At 34.2% G+C, this 15,312-nt stretch overlaps 1 long non-coding RNA gene across 1 annotated transcript in view; it reads right to left on the reverse strand.

Annotated features, from left to right (window-relative positions):
* The window catches only part of LOC135224108 (uncharacterized), a 357,000-nt gene extending 342,124 nt beyond the window's left edge, over positions 1-14,876 (reverse strand). Inside the window, exon 1 of the long non-coding RNA XR_010316615.1 lies at positions 14,627-14,876. This is a non-coding gene — a long non-coding RNA (uncharacterized LOC135224108). The remainder of the gene's footprint in view (positions 1-14,626) is intronic.
* Positions 14,877-15,312: the final 436 nt, after the last annotated feature.

Genomic DNA, 15,312 nt, shown 5'->3' on the forward strand with positions numbered 1-15,312 from the left:
TTGAAGACTTTACAGATAGCTTTTGAACCCTTCCCTGGGTTCATCTTCAGTCCAAATCATTTGGACTGAAGATGAACCCAGGGAAGGGTTCGAAAGCTATCTGTAAAGTCTTCAAAATTATACACGGACTTTTTACACTTTGTATTATTGTGGACCCTTTAGAACATTATATATACTCTCGTGATAGAGTTTTTTCCTAATAATAATAATAATAATAATAATAATCAGTGATATCCTGGTTTTGTAAGGAAATTGTAAAGGTTCCTTTCATTTTACGTAGAAGAAAAATGCACAGACATAAAACTCTACTCCAGTAAGAAAAGAACGTACCTTACAGTAAATAAATATGTTTCATTTCGCTACCGATATACTGTCTTATCTACTGGTAACCAAACGTTCACTTCACAGATTTTTGTCTGACAATACACAAAAATTCTCGTGCAGCAAAAACAATAAAATCTGGATTTATGGCTCTAAACTCTTATATTATCGTGAGTGTTTTACTCTACTACTACCTAGCCTTTCCCCCCCCCCCCCCACCCCCCCACACCTCTCTCTCGCTCTCTCTCTCCTTTAAAACTTGATCCATCGCACCTTATGGTACGTATATTCAGACTGTTTTTACGGAAAACAAGGAGGTCATTGGCTGAGCGACAGTGATATTACAACAACACTGAAGGTTCTGAGAGACTCTCCTGTATATTGAATGGCAAAGTGTCCATCATATCCTTGCGTAACTGTCTATCTACCAATATAATATATACATATATATGTGTAAGTAAGTGTGTATATATACATGCATGCATACATACATACACACACACACACACACACACACACACACACACACACACATATATATATATATATATAATATATATATATATATATATATATATATATATACATAAATACATACAGTACTCATATATTAGATACAGACATATATATACATACATATTTATAAGTATATATATATTATACAATACCAAGGGTTACTTTAACCGTCATTTTCTAACATGGAGAAGCTGAGGGCAACGAATGTGAGAAAATCTCTGAAATGCATGAACAAAAGAAGGGAAGAAAGGAGTTAAAAAGAGGAGTGAAGGAGGAAGTGAAGCTACAAAAAAAGTGAGTATAAAACTGACGAGAGAGAGAGAGAGAGAGAGAGAGAGAGAGAGAGAGAGAGAGAGAGAGGGGGGGGGGACTTATTTGTTAATAAATGCTCCAAAATAAGACTAAATTCAAGGAACAAATAATAATTTATATTTACCATTAAAAAATCGACATAGACTTCAGCATACTCTTAAAGACAGGAAGCAGAGGGGAACAAACTACTAATTCGAACAGACATAACATAATTCAGCTCTGACCATACCAGATAATTACCTGACAGGTTTATTTCGTAAAGGGGAAAAAAATAAGGCCTCACTCTCGCTCTATTAAAGGAACATATCATTCATTTTCTAAACCAGGGATCCTTCTGGAGGAATGAGGCACTCCAAAACAAAGAAGCCATTAGCGGGGTCTTACGCAATTCCCCTTCGTTTGAAAAGTGCAACGAGACTCATTAGCAGTTAAAAGCGGCACTTTATTGTTCTGCTTCTGGCCCCAGGGGGAGGGGGGAGATACGCCGATAAAAGAATGAATTTAATACCCTTTGGTAATTTCTTACAAACTTTTTTTACAGCTTTTTTTTTTAAGTCTTTGTATACTTTTATCGGCGTTTATGAGACAACGGCTTTTGGGTGGCAGTATTGATAATATTTTCAGCTGCATTTAAAAAAAATTAACTATGGAAAATATAATTCATGCGTTGTTACTCACATTAAAAGGCCACGCTAGCTAGAATGATATCAGTATATGAGGAATTTAACTTCGCCTCTTAAGATCAATCGTACAGGTTTAAATGCATAATAATGGACCAGCACATGGAAGCAATATAACATACATTTTTACTATTCTATCGTCCCAAAAATGAACAGCATATATGGCATGAAGTCTTGGGATTTATGTTGGAATAAAGTAAGCGGTTCCTTCTCTATAAAGCTGTGAAATTCTATCTTCACCTTCTATTCTCCGGCTAATCTATGCAAAGAAAGGCAAAACGTCCCCTTGTCACATCATGTAGGTGTTGTTTGCAGAGGCAGATGTTAATGAGCAACAAACAAGGCATTTGAAAGGCTTCCCTCGACAGATCCTAGATAAGATGAATAGCAAAGACTCACTAAAGGCAGAGGTTTAATCCCTCGTTTTCCCCATTTCCCCGAGAGTGAAGCAAATGCAGTAACTGCAATGTTGCTTTAGCATTTCTTTTGAATATTTTTTATACTAAAATTACTTGATTACCCTCTTACTTTTCCTGTTGAATACTGACATTTCCCGGTATCCTTTAGAAGTAATTTTTTCGGGCTGTGTTCTGAATAAGTTCAAGATATGAAATTGCTCCATTTTATTTCTTGGCTGCATTTCTAAATGTTTGTTACCATGCATACACAATAAAAGTTGAAGAGGGGAAGAGAGCAAGAACGGAGGAACTGCTTTGGGTTCATCGATAAGCAAATAAGCAAATAAGTAACTTCATCGATAAGCAAATAAGTAACTTTATTTGTTCATTCATTTCTATGGTATGTATCTGCTGATTCGACAAACACAGACTCCAAAAATATCTATTCACGATACTTACAACTATTGTTTGGCCATTTGACAAAAAGGAGGCAGTAACTCCACTTAATAACAATAAACTATAATACACTAGAATAAATGATGCGACTGATTTGTGACATTTTCGAGTATTAATATCTGAAAAGATTACTAAAACCAACGCTCTCAGTAGTGAAAAAAATAAATAAGTAAATACATAAATATATCTGATGAAAATCTAGGCAAAGCAAATAAATATTTCAAACAATAAAAATAACAATACGCAAACGAACGAAAAGGTTGTTGATACGAAGTGAAAATATCAAAATTCAAAATACCAACCTCCGAATTATTGGATATTTTACCTTGAAGTATCAACTTGCAATCTTTTAAAACTTATCTAACATGGATATGAAAAATCTTTACCCATGAAAACAAAACAAATCATCAACTAAAATATCAATAGTCGCAAAAAATCTCTGTATGAAGATGCATACCACTTAATTATTTATCGTTACAAATCATGGAAACCTTCATGAGCTCCGAAAGACAAAAAATCATAATATACAGTTCACAGGCAGAGCCTGTGTTTATCCAATTAATCTAGAGAGGCGAAAGTTTCCCTAAAATAATATGGTTGTTTCTTCAGCAATGAAATAGTCAAGGTTATTGCCACAGAACCCCAACAAATAAGTGGGTATAATAGCCTTACTGTTATTACACGGAAGTAAGCCTTGGCATACAAGTTCTCAACAAATAATCATATTTTCGAAACCTGTTTTTGTTGTTGGTTTGAGAAAGGGCCTTTATCTCTCTATCTCTCCTCTCTCTCTCTCTCTCTCTCTCTCTCTCTCTCTCTCTCTAAGTGATAGCTAAACTAAATTTCCAACTGAATCATCGTCACTAATCACATTTTCAAGAGGTTTGCAATAAACACTGAAAAGATTTGGCTCAAAGTTGTCAAAAAAAAGAAAATAACATGAAAAGCGTCGAGAGACTCCTCCCTAAGGGGTTGGTCTAAACAGAAACTCTGCTGAACAGTTTGAGGGTCAAGACTCGCCTTAAAAAGGTGCCTCTTTGATCCTTTTTGCAAGGATTTACTAAAATCTGATCACAAAAACATACTACGCAGGCAAAGAGAGAGAGAGAGAGAGAGAGAGAGAGAGAGAGACGAAGAGAGATGAGACGAGAGAGAGAGTTTTGTAACAATAAGCTTTTGTTTCATCTCAAGTGAACCTAATGATGATATAAAAAAAATGAGAAGGATATAAATATATTTATATCCTTCTCATCTTGTTAATAGTTAATATATATTTTCTATTACACTTCAGCCTTTCCACCTCAACGTAGGCACCTCAACGTAGGCACCTCAACGTACGCATTAATGTTTCACATAATTTCAACTGCATTATGTGTGACAACAGTGTTAACTAGTCGAAATGTAATCCAAACAATTTTCATTGATAAACATTAGCAAAGCAAATCAGAACACCCTCTATTTTTTTTCCTTTGTTCTCCACTCTGAATCGTGTTGCTCAATTCAGCTTCTGTCATTGTTTCATTTTCTTTTCGTTACAAATTTCTAACAAATATTTTAGGCTTTTTAGAACTATAAGTAAAAACGTACTCTACCCGAACTTCGGCATTTGTATTATTTATTTAGCAGGTGTATTTTTATGCTTAAAAACTAATTTGATCGTATGTCAAATCTTTAACATTAAAACGAACCTCTCTCTCTCTCTCTCATATTTACATACACGCAAACACAGACAATTTTCCGCACCGCAGAACACAGGTATCCAATGTCATACAGGGACGATATCTTTCAAAATGCATTTCCTCTTCAATCAAATGTTATAATTGTGTTTCATAACAAACTTCCCTCTCCCCCTGTGGCACGTTTCCGATAGAGTCGGAGGCTAATTCTGGATCATGTCCTTCCTTCTTCAACAGCTGGTGTATTGACAGGCGTGTTTCCTCCAGCCACTCACAAACAACAAATGGCGCGTTTCAACTTTTTATTTTCTCTCTCTCTCTCTCTTTGCAATGTCATCTTTCCATCAAGTCTATTTTTACCAGGCTGGAAAGTGACCAGTTTCTGCTACTCTCTCTCTCTCTCTCTCTCTCTCTCTCTCTCTCTCTATCTCTTCTCTCTCTATATATATATATATATAGTATATATATATATATATATATATATATATATATATATATATATATATAAGGACGATCTGACGTTTTATGTACTATATACTTGAATTCTTGGTTAAAAAACATCAAATGATAATGACGAATGACTCTGATTCTGGCTAATCTATCTAGCTAATTATTCTGCAATACAATTTCCGCTTAACTGAACCCAATCTAAGTATTGAGGTTTGAGTATAGGTACATAATCCATCAAGACGACCATTTGATATATCAACTTGTATACCGTCTATCCTCTGTTTGTTTGTTTGTATGGTGTTTTTACATTGCATGGAACCAGTGGTTATTCAGCAACGGGACCAACGGCTTTACGTGACTTCCGAACCACGTCGAGAGTAAACACTTCTATCACCAAAACTTCTAACCTCTGGCTATACAGCCGAAAAAATGTTTCTGGATTAAAATATCCAAAAAACCGCGCTTCTTCTACCCGCTACGTTTCTAAATCCGCTTACATTATTGCAAATTCATTGCCATCAAATCTTCACTTTTACATTCAGCTGTTTTCGTACCATGTGGGTTAGGTGTTTTACACTTGCTTGGAGGAAAGGACAAATTTTCATTTCCTATCCAGGTTTTACCTTCACGAAAAGTTCCAAATCGCAAAAAGTTAACCCCCCCCCCCCCCACCCCCCCCCCCCCCCCGCCCCCCTGTGAGGACAAGAATTCGGTACTTAGAACATTCAGAATTAACCTTATTTCATTGTTAACGTTCTGGTCAAAATCTAGTACGTTATCAATTATAACATTTAAGAATTTTGAAAGAACCTCTTCGTGGACAGGGTGCACTGCAAGAAAACAGAAAAATGAAAAGATGCTAATTGGTTTTTTATTATTTAAAATTCTCCTCTGGAACTGGAACATAGCATCTCTGATGTTTTAAAGACAGAAAAACAATTTTAAGTAACCCGAAATAATCAGCCTACACACGATTAAACTCTGCGTCTATTAAGATGAATTCTGGAAGCATTTCAGCTGAAAATCAACTGAAGTCGAGGGGGAGAAAAATGCGGTGGAATACCTTGGAGAAGAAAAACACATCTGAATAGGAAAGTCGCTTTTTTAACGTCCGCAAATTAAACTGTTAATTAAGTACGTAATGGCCTCCAGGCATCCATCCTTAGTTTGCTTGGGTAAAAGTCGACAGAGTTAGCTAACGAAGACTGCACTTTATTTCTCGATTTTTCCTTCAGACGCGGATGGTGATCGTGTACTGTTGCATGAAAAGGCGATCTCTCTCTCTCTCTCTCTCTCTAGATACACCTGCCAAGTCATTTTTCCCCTGAACCGTCGAAATATATTTTCAAGAACACCTGAGGAACAAAAACGTAACCTGTGGTGAGGGAAAGGTAAGTGAGAATCACGGGAAAATAAACCAAACTGAGGAAGAGAACAAGAGCCACCCTCTGTAATATGCCCGCGTATTTCACGACGCTGCAATAGGGACTGAATGAAGACCAAATATTATTCTATTACCTTAAAATACAGTATAGTTTTGCCCCCCAAAGAAAAACACATTTCCTATAAATTAAGGACTACAATGCAATATATCTACTTGCTATCTAGGGGGTAAATACTTGATCCATGTAACTGGGATGATTTTTCTTACACAAACAAATGCAATTTACAGTCTGTCATTGGATTTTCATTCACATAAAAATAAGGAGTTCCTTCTTCCCATCACTTCAAATATTAACAACAGTTATCCAGAAAAATACGTTTTATCACTGAAATTCAAGATCTTAAGAGGTATCTCTTCTTCAAGATGAAAATTTATTTGCTCAATATTTTTAACTGCAAGGAATATTTTTCTTTAATATATATAATTACAATCACTTTAGTACGTGATTCCTTCATCTCACATTACCACAGGTGAAAAATAAAGAGACGGGTGTAGGCCTTGCCCGGTTTTGACTTGATTTCCTGTGATAATGTGTGATATATGTGTGTGTGTGTGTGTGTGTGTGTGTATGAAGTCCGTATGAATCTTTATATTTCTAGTTTATTCCTTATATATTTCACTCCGAATGACATACCTATAAACAATTCTTCTTATTCTATATTCTGAATCTTTTTGCAATTCCCCATAAGATAATTAATGAAGGAGAAACGATATTCGGACTTTTGAAGTATACAGAATACGGTCTTACCAGCTCTACTGTTTTCAGTTAAAACCGACGAATGAGAAAATCACAGACACGTAAAAGAGGATATCAACTGCCTCTATTGGAGCTTAGCGATACAGATTTTGCCGTTTTGAAATCGTTTGGTCTCTTAAATAAAAATAACTGGGTAAGACTAAAAGCAACATGAGAGAGAGAGAGAGAGAGAGAGAGAGAGAGAGAGAGAGAGAGAGAGAGAGAGAGAGAGAGATAAATGGCGCCTTTGTAGACACTGAGAAGAATGTATATAAGTTAACAACGTGCGTTGCTTTCATCGTTCTTGCAAAGTCGTTTGCTTTGCTCTAACTAAATGTTAGCTTATCATTTCCTCGCGAAAGATCCATAGAGTTAACACCATCTTCGTCAAACTGCATCCTGACCCCAAAAAATTGCTGCAGGAGTTAGCCTTGACTTGCAAATTTCTCTTAAATAACAACGAAAGGATTCATACAACTGGAGCAACAATAATTGAATATTTTCATAAAACTTATGAACATTAAGTAACAATGAAAGGTTTCATATATTTGTACTAACAATGACATAATTAAATATTTTCATCAACGTTATGAACATTAAACGAAGTTTAAAGGATCCACGAAATTCATTCCCTCTGAATGCAATGCTATGTACCTAAACCATGCACAAGGTTCTGTATCAATATTTATATGATGAGAAAACGGAAATAATGATTGAAAAACACGTTTCATACAAATAAGTCTTACTTGAACATTTCACTATCTCTCACTCTTTACCTGCAACCTTAGGCCAATAGCAGCAACCATGTCTTTATTTAATTTCTTTTTTTAATTATGACTGCATACATGCATACATACACGCATTCAAATACACACGTACGCACGTTTATAAATTTACAATTTGCTGTATGTATATATATATATATATATATATATATATATATATATATATATCGAATATATATATATATATATATATATATATATTTCTTCCATCTCTGCGTATATGTAACTTTGAACTTAAATGTTTAAAGGAATTTATGTATATATGTATGTATGATATATACATATGTACATATACATACACATAGTTATGTACATACACACATGAATACATTCAAGTTTAAAGTTACATATAGAGAAGTGAGAAATCTTCAGTATCATAGAATCCTATATATATATATATATATAGGATTCTATGATACTGAAGATTTCTCACTTCTCTATATGTAACTTTAAACTTGAATGTATTCATGTGTGTATGTACATAACTATGTGTATGTATATGTACATATGTATATATCATACATACATATATACATAAATTCCTTTAAACATTTAAGTTCAAAGTTACATATACGCAGAGATGGAAGAAATCTTCTTCAATATCACAGAATCCGCATACGAAAACCCCTGATGTGACCGGGAAAAATATATTCATGCGATTGGTGGGGAGGAAAATGCAATGAAAGGCACCGGGGCAGAATTCACTCAGGAATTTAAATAATTCATATTCCATCTTCGTCGTGGAGCCATAGTACTTTGCAAGTCAAGAAATTTCACTGATACTATTGGAAACGCGTGTCCTTCTTTCACGGAAAAAGCAAAACAATATTGCTATTGGAAAAAGAAACCCCAAAAAATTAATTTGTATATAACAGTGGAAATTGTAAAACGGTTGATAACTCCAGATCAGGTGACTCTCTAAAAGGAGCATGCAAATGGTAAAACAACCCTATAAAAGATCAGATACAGATAAAAAATGCAAGCATGAATTTTCAGTTACTGATGGCAACATGGAATCACTTCGCCTAAATACAGAAAGTCCTTTCCAGGTGACTCAGAGAGGACATGCAACGCGAGAGGAATATTACCAGTTGAATCATTTCAGCGGCTGTCAACTGCAACTAGCGAGCCCTTTGGAGGCAACACAAGGCCAGGCCTTCATTAAAAGCATCTATTTGACACAACAGCTGCGTGAATCCTTTCAAGATGAAACGCTTGGCCGACTGTCACTCATATCTCTGTGTGAAATCCTGGCAAGGTCGCTCCTTTACTTGAGACAAATCTATGTTGAGCAGATAGATTTAGTGAAGAGAAGTCTGGAGCCCTACTCACTGAGATCGCTTTTTTTCAAAATACACTTTTTCTATTTACATTTTGTTTTATGCAACCATTCTGCGACCTTATCATACTAGTAAAACTTATCATATCCAACAATATTTTACTATAATTTGTTTTTTCAATGAATATTATTTTTCATATTTCATCCTTTGAGATATTTCTTACTACTCACTAAATAAAATATTGAATTCAGCAGGTGTTAAAAAAGGAGAAGCATTACAGAAAAGAATATACTTGCTATACCTTACCTTAGTATAATATAACTAAAAGTTTGAATAAACAACGATTCTTTTCATTGCAATTTTCTTCATCCCAAGACAATTATTAAAACTAATTAAAAGAGAAAATATGAATTTAATTATTTAGCAAGTTATGAACAACTTCATTAGCAGAAATTATACGCTAGGTAATAATAAATCATAATCTAACCTTCGTTACTCACGCTTCTGTGAATTATTGTATAATAATGTCTGTCATAATAATTGTTCCCCAGACGATAAATTTGTGTCATACTTACAAACGTTCGGCCACGTTACATTATACGAATGGTTAATTATTTACGCGCTGACGTGACATTGATAACGGCGTAACGTATAAATTTTAAAAATTACTCTCATCTCTCCTCTCTCGTCTCTCTCTCTCTCTCTCTCTCTCTCTCTCTCTCAGTAAATACAATTATAATCGTGATGAACAGGACGAAAGAAAACAAGAACATTATATATATATATATATATATATATATATATATATATATATATATATATATATATATATATATATATATATATATATATATATATATATATATATATATATATATATATATATATATATATATATATATATATATATATATATATATAGTATATATATATATATATATATATATATATATATATATATATATATATAGTATATATATATATATATATATATATATATATATATATATATATATATATATATATATATATATATATATATTTATATGTAATAATATATATATATATATATATATATATATATATATATATATGTTATATATATATATATATATATATATATATATATATATATATATATATATATATATATATACATATAATAATTCTTTCCCCCCTGCCTAGAAATCCTTGTCGTATAAATCCGTCATGTAGCCCAATTCCTCATTTATCTTGTACTTTGAGCAGCACGAATTAATGATGTGCACTTTGAAGCCCGTGTTGACGGGAGAACTAGATAACTGAAATGTCCTGAAATCATTGATGCTGTGATTTGCCCCCTGGGAAGACCTGTAATTCCGTTTCACGGAATGACATCCCATGAAGCTAGTATACGATGCATGTAATAACGAACGTTGGCACAAAAGGAACGAAACTACTATGAAAAAAATATGCTATTCTGGAATGATAAAAATGGATAGAATACATTAACTGGAATGTAAATAACGAAAAATATTAGTTCTATATCATTATTATAAAACCTCGCGTCATCCTGAGCCTTGCGTCATGAATGGGGCGGAGCGAAAGCTATTTATATAAGAAATACAAGCTTGCTTTGATGCCTTGTATTTATTTTAAGCGTATAAAGAAAAAAAAAACAATACGTATAATAGCATCAATACCAGATACATGATTGCATATTCAAATATAATCCTGAATGCATTAAAATACGATAGTGCATCCATTGATATCAATACGGTCTTTAACATATCCCGAAAAAAGTTATTACTTATACTGAATAAGATTTACTTAAAATATTAAATATAAGCCTGTTCATTTGTTACGACGAGTAAATATTTTCAGAAATAATGCTGTTGACACGAGAAGAAATGGCCTAAAGCGAACCCCCCCCCCAAAAAAAAAAAAAAAAACTTTATAATGAGTGCTATTGGAAGAAAGGTCAAGATATCAGTCATGCGCTGGGGTGAGAAACAATATAGAGAGAGGATAGAACTTGTGCACGCGTGGGTCTCCGTACGATAACTTCGCCAGTCCCGGCAGCCTTTGCACAATCCTGGAAGGGTCACCGAGGACAAGCACACTCGCACAGTTGAGATCTGCAACGGTTGGACTGCAGCTGAGAGGAGAGTCAATATGACGAGGAAATTATCCCTTGCAACGTTCCCATCGACAATGCCTTCCTTCGGTCATTTAATCAGTGTTCAAAAAGAAGTTAAAGATTTTTTTTTTTCGCAACCCGTGTACCAGATAAAACAAGATTTTATTTCCTTTATGAGTCTAGCGAGAAATACTTTCTTTACGTGATAAAACCCAGATTAGTAGCCTATGTGAAGTGCCGTGTAAACGTACGATTTAAGTGAGCCCCATCATAAGTAACACACGCTGCCTACAATTCTGAAAGTAAATTTCAAGCATGCATAAATAAAGATTTTTGTTTTGTTTTGTTAGCACTAGTGGTTTCAAGAGATTAACCAATCAATAAGTTTTCCTCCTTAATGGCCTGTATAAGGTCCGTTTTTTCCTAAACAATCAGTAAAAGCCATTCGAAACAGATGTTGAAATTACTCTCTCTCTCTCTCTCTCTCTCTCTCTCTCTCTCTCTCTCTCTCTCTCTCTCTCTCTCTCTCCCGCAGAATAACCTCTGTCGGTAAATAGATCATTTGCCATATCACTACTAGATTTTCGCAATGCCGATGTGAGCAGTATACTCGAAAGCAATTCACAGAAAAACGGGTAAATGAACTTGTAGGAGCTTGACTACATAACTTCATCTCATACCCAACATTTCAAGTATCTAATAATGAAGCATTATCAAAGTTATATCAGGTTCAGAGCAAGAAAACGTTATGGGTTCTGGTCTCACTATCGTAATGAATATTAATGTTTATATCAACACGCAAAGATCATTTATATCTTTATTCCGATGATGCCCATACTCGAACTTACTAGACTCACTGTGGTTTCAAAATGAACTAGATAATATAGACTTTCTCTGGTTGCAAACGAATATAACAACCTTTAACGGACAAATTCGAGCGCTTACGCTTCAGTAAGAACTCGAAATAGGAACTCCATTACAATTGAGCTGCAAAAGATCATTCCAATCCCACAGTATTAGCACGACCCATTGGCAATACATGTTAATTTTTCGGGGACACGAGTTAAAACACTACAGTTATATAATCTTTTTCTTTCAACATTAATTAGGAATTCAACAAAAACTCTAACAAATACATATATATGATGAAAAAAAAATTCAACTGCTATCGTATTAACCACGCCTTCATTTCGGGAGCGCAGCCAACAACAAAAGACACCCACCTTTTTTGACAGCTACCCGGCAGCCCGTAGGAACTTGAAATAAGTTGGGTCGGTTTCTGGGTCCTGGGTCAGTTCTTCCCTTCAACTCTGAACCCGTCTTGGCTGACTTGACTGTTACATGTAGAGCATTCGATCTGAAAGTAAATGGAAAAATTCTGTCACGTTGCTTTTTTAAAAGAATTAAGCAAATATTTGGTAATGAGAGCGAGAAAGTGAACCTTAATTTTGAGTTATGGCAGCTCAATCAAAAACGACAACCGTGCAAGCAAATCTTCGCCACTAACGATGCAGTCTTTTTTCCTCTGTACTCAGTAGCAGCCATGGCGTCAACACACGATGTTGTGGCTGTAATGGGCTTGCTGATATAAAAAAATAATAAATAAATGATAAACGTCAAGTAAGAGAGGTTGGAAAAAAAAAAACAACTAATTCGATACTCCCGTATGAATTTATTACGAGTTTAAATTTGGTTCCAAGGATTTTCATAATGTTTATTGAATATTTTATGAATGATTCACGAAGGAAGACTTCCTTGGCAAGATACTGGCTTTAATTAAGTTAGTAATTGTTTTTATTTCAAAGTTGACATATATAGGCCTAATATTGTTTTCCTGTTTCATTAAAACGCTTGATACTGATGGTTTGTTCAGAGTCAACATTCATAGTTTAATAATGTTCCTTTGTTTTTTTGTGTGTGTTTATTGGTCAATTTAATTTCAGAACTGGTTGACATTTGGTGTGAGGAACGAATAAACATGCAATCTAATATTGTTTGTTTTTTTCATGAGAATGTTGAATATTAATTTGTTCTCATTTTAAAAAATGAAATGCAAATATGATGTATACTCATGAATAGACGCGTTATAGACTAGAATAGACGTATTAGAGGCCTATTCTGGTTTTACATTATATGGCTATAATGAATATTTATTTTATATAAAAAGTAGCACACACACACATACACACACACACACACACACACACACATATAAATATAAATATATATATATATATATATATATATATATATATATATATATATATATATATATATATATATATATGTGTGTGTGTGTGTGTGTGTGTGTGTGTAGTCTATATTATATATATATATAAATATATATATATATATATATATATATATATATATATATATATATATATATATATATATACGTATATATAAGTTACTTTTTAGATAAGACTAAATATTCATTATAGCCATATAATGTAAAACAAGAATAGGCCTATAATGCGTCTATTCATGAATATACATTATATTTACAATTCATTTTTAAAATGAAAACAAATTAATATTCAACATTCTCATGAAAAACAAAATAGTATTAGATTGTATGTTTATTTGTTGCTCACACCAAATGTCAACAGCTCTGAAATTAAATTGACCAATAAACACACAAATATAACCACGAAACTAAACATATATACGCTTTGGTTTTTACTAGCCAAAGCAAAGTCACATTCACATATCTTTCGACGAAATCTACGAGACATTCAGGAATGATGCTGCCACTTTCAGCCTTCATTATACAGTGATTATTCCTGTGGGTAAAATGGCAAAATTATAAAGATACAGTATTGTGGCATCCGCATCATTAAAAAACGAGAAAATCCGACATATCAATTTAGATATAAACGTTTTTTAATTTCATGAAACTCAATGTTCTTCATATCTACGCAGCCGTTTGTCGGAAGGCTCCTCGTCGATTGACGTGAGCTATTTTGTTCAATACGTTGCGCAGGCGAGGAATACTGAGCAGGTTGTTCGCATTAACGTTCAGTTTTGCCTCCACAGGCTTAAATATAAGTTAGTGGCGACCTTTAGGCTTAAATGCAGCCTTGTCCATCGAAACCTAGACCTAACCACAAGGTATGCTTTCGTAGCCTTCTGCAGACTGACCCTGAAGCATAAGATCTGAGCAGCTGATAACTACGTAGCTTTTGGGGGAGCATAATTATTAAAGCTAGATGAAGCTTACACCATTCATGAAGACTGAAAAAAGGAAAAAAAAAAAGCAAAAAATGGCCGGTGGAGGAGTAACACTATGGGCCGATGTCGGCTAGACCAAACCACCCAGGAACAGCTATCGTAAATTTACGACCCCGATGTGCAGTAAGGTATTCCGCTTCCATTTTATCATGGAATATAAAGTAAATATTATTAAAAAATACTGCTTGAATTCATGTCTGGGAAAATAATCGCACTTACCAACCTCTACCTCACGAATGGGAAACCAAAATCCAGGACGTCATGCTTCTGCTATTAGACCCATGTACAACATTTTCGACTTAAAAACCCATGACTAATCCCCAATGTTCTTCCGATACGAAGCTACAGTATTCTTCACTCAGTTCCAGCTCTGTTTCTATACTCATTGGTAAAGCAAGACTGCCAATAGCTCGTTTAGGTCACCGAACACGTCGGACGAAACCGATTACGCGCCGCCACATACAGACTCACCACCAACTCAAACTACACTGGGGAGGGTGGGGTGACGGTCTCTGGGGTGGCGTCCCTCTCTATTAACCGAACCACTGGGTCGAATCAAGTATTAAATCCACTTTCACATTGATCTGAAAATTATCTTAGCGTAATTATCTCATATTTGATTTGAAAATAAGTAAATTTAAATAGCAAATGGTTCGGGATAAAATCCTTATATTTTATTGTGATATATTTCATGTGCAATTACTACAGTTGCCGACATCATTCAACTAAGCGCCCACCACTGCCTATTCATGCTCGGTATATAGTAGCTAGGATCAATGGATAATGGCGAATATTTGATGGATTTACCGCCAGTACTATATTGTGATATGTACACTAAACAAAAGTTTTGTTTCTGTTAATAATAGACACTGATTATGCATGTGGAATACATTTCAATAATAATT

The sequence above is a fragment of the Macrobrachium nipponense genome, chromosome 10 (assembly GCF_015104395.2).
Source record: "Macrobrachium nipponense isolate FS-2020 chromosome 10, ASM1510439v2, whole genome shotgun sequence".
Taxonomy (NCBI): domain Eukaryota; kingdom Metazoa; phylum Arthropoda; class Malacostraca; order Decapoda; family Palaemonidae; genus Macrobrachium; species Macrobrachium nipponense.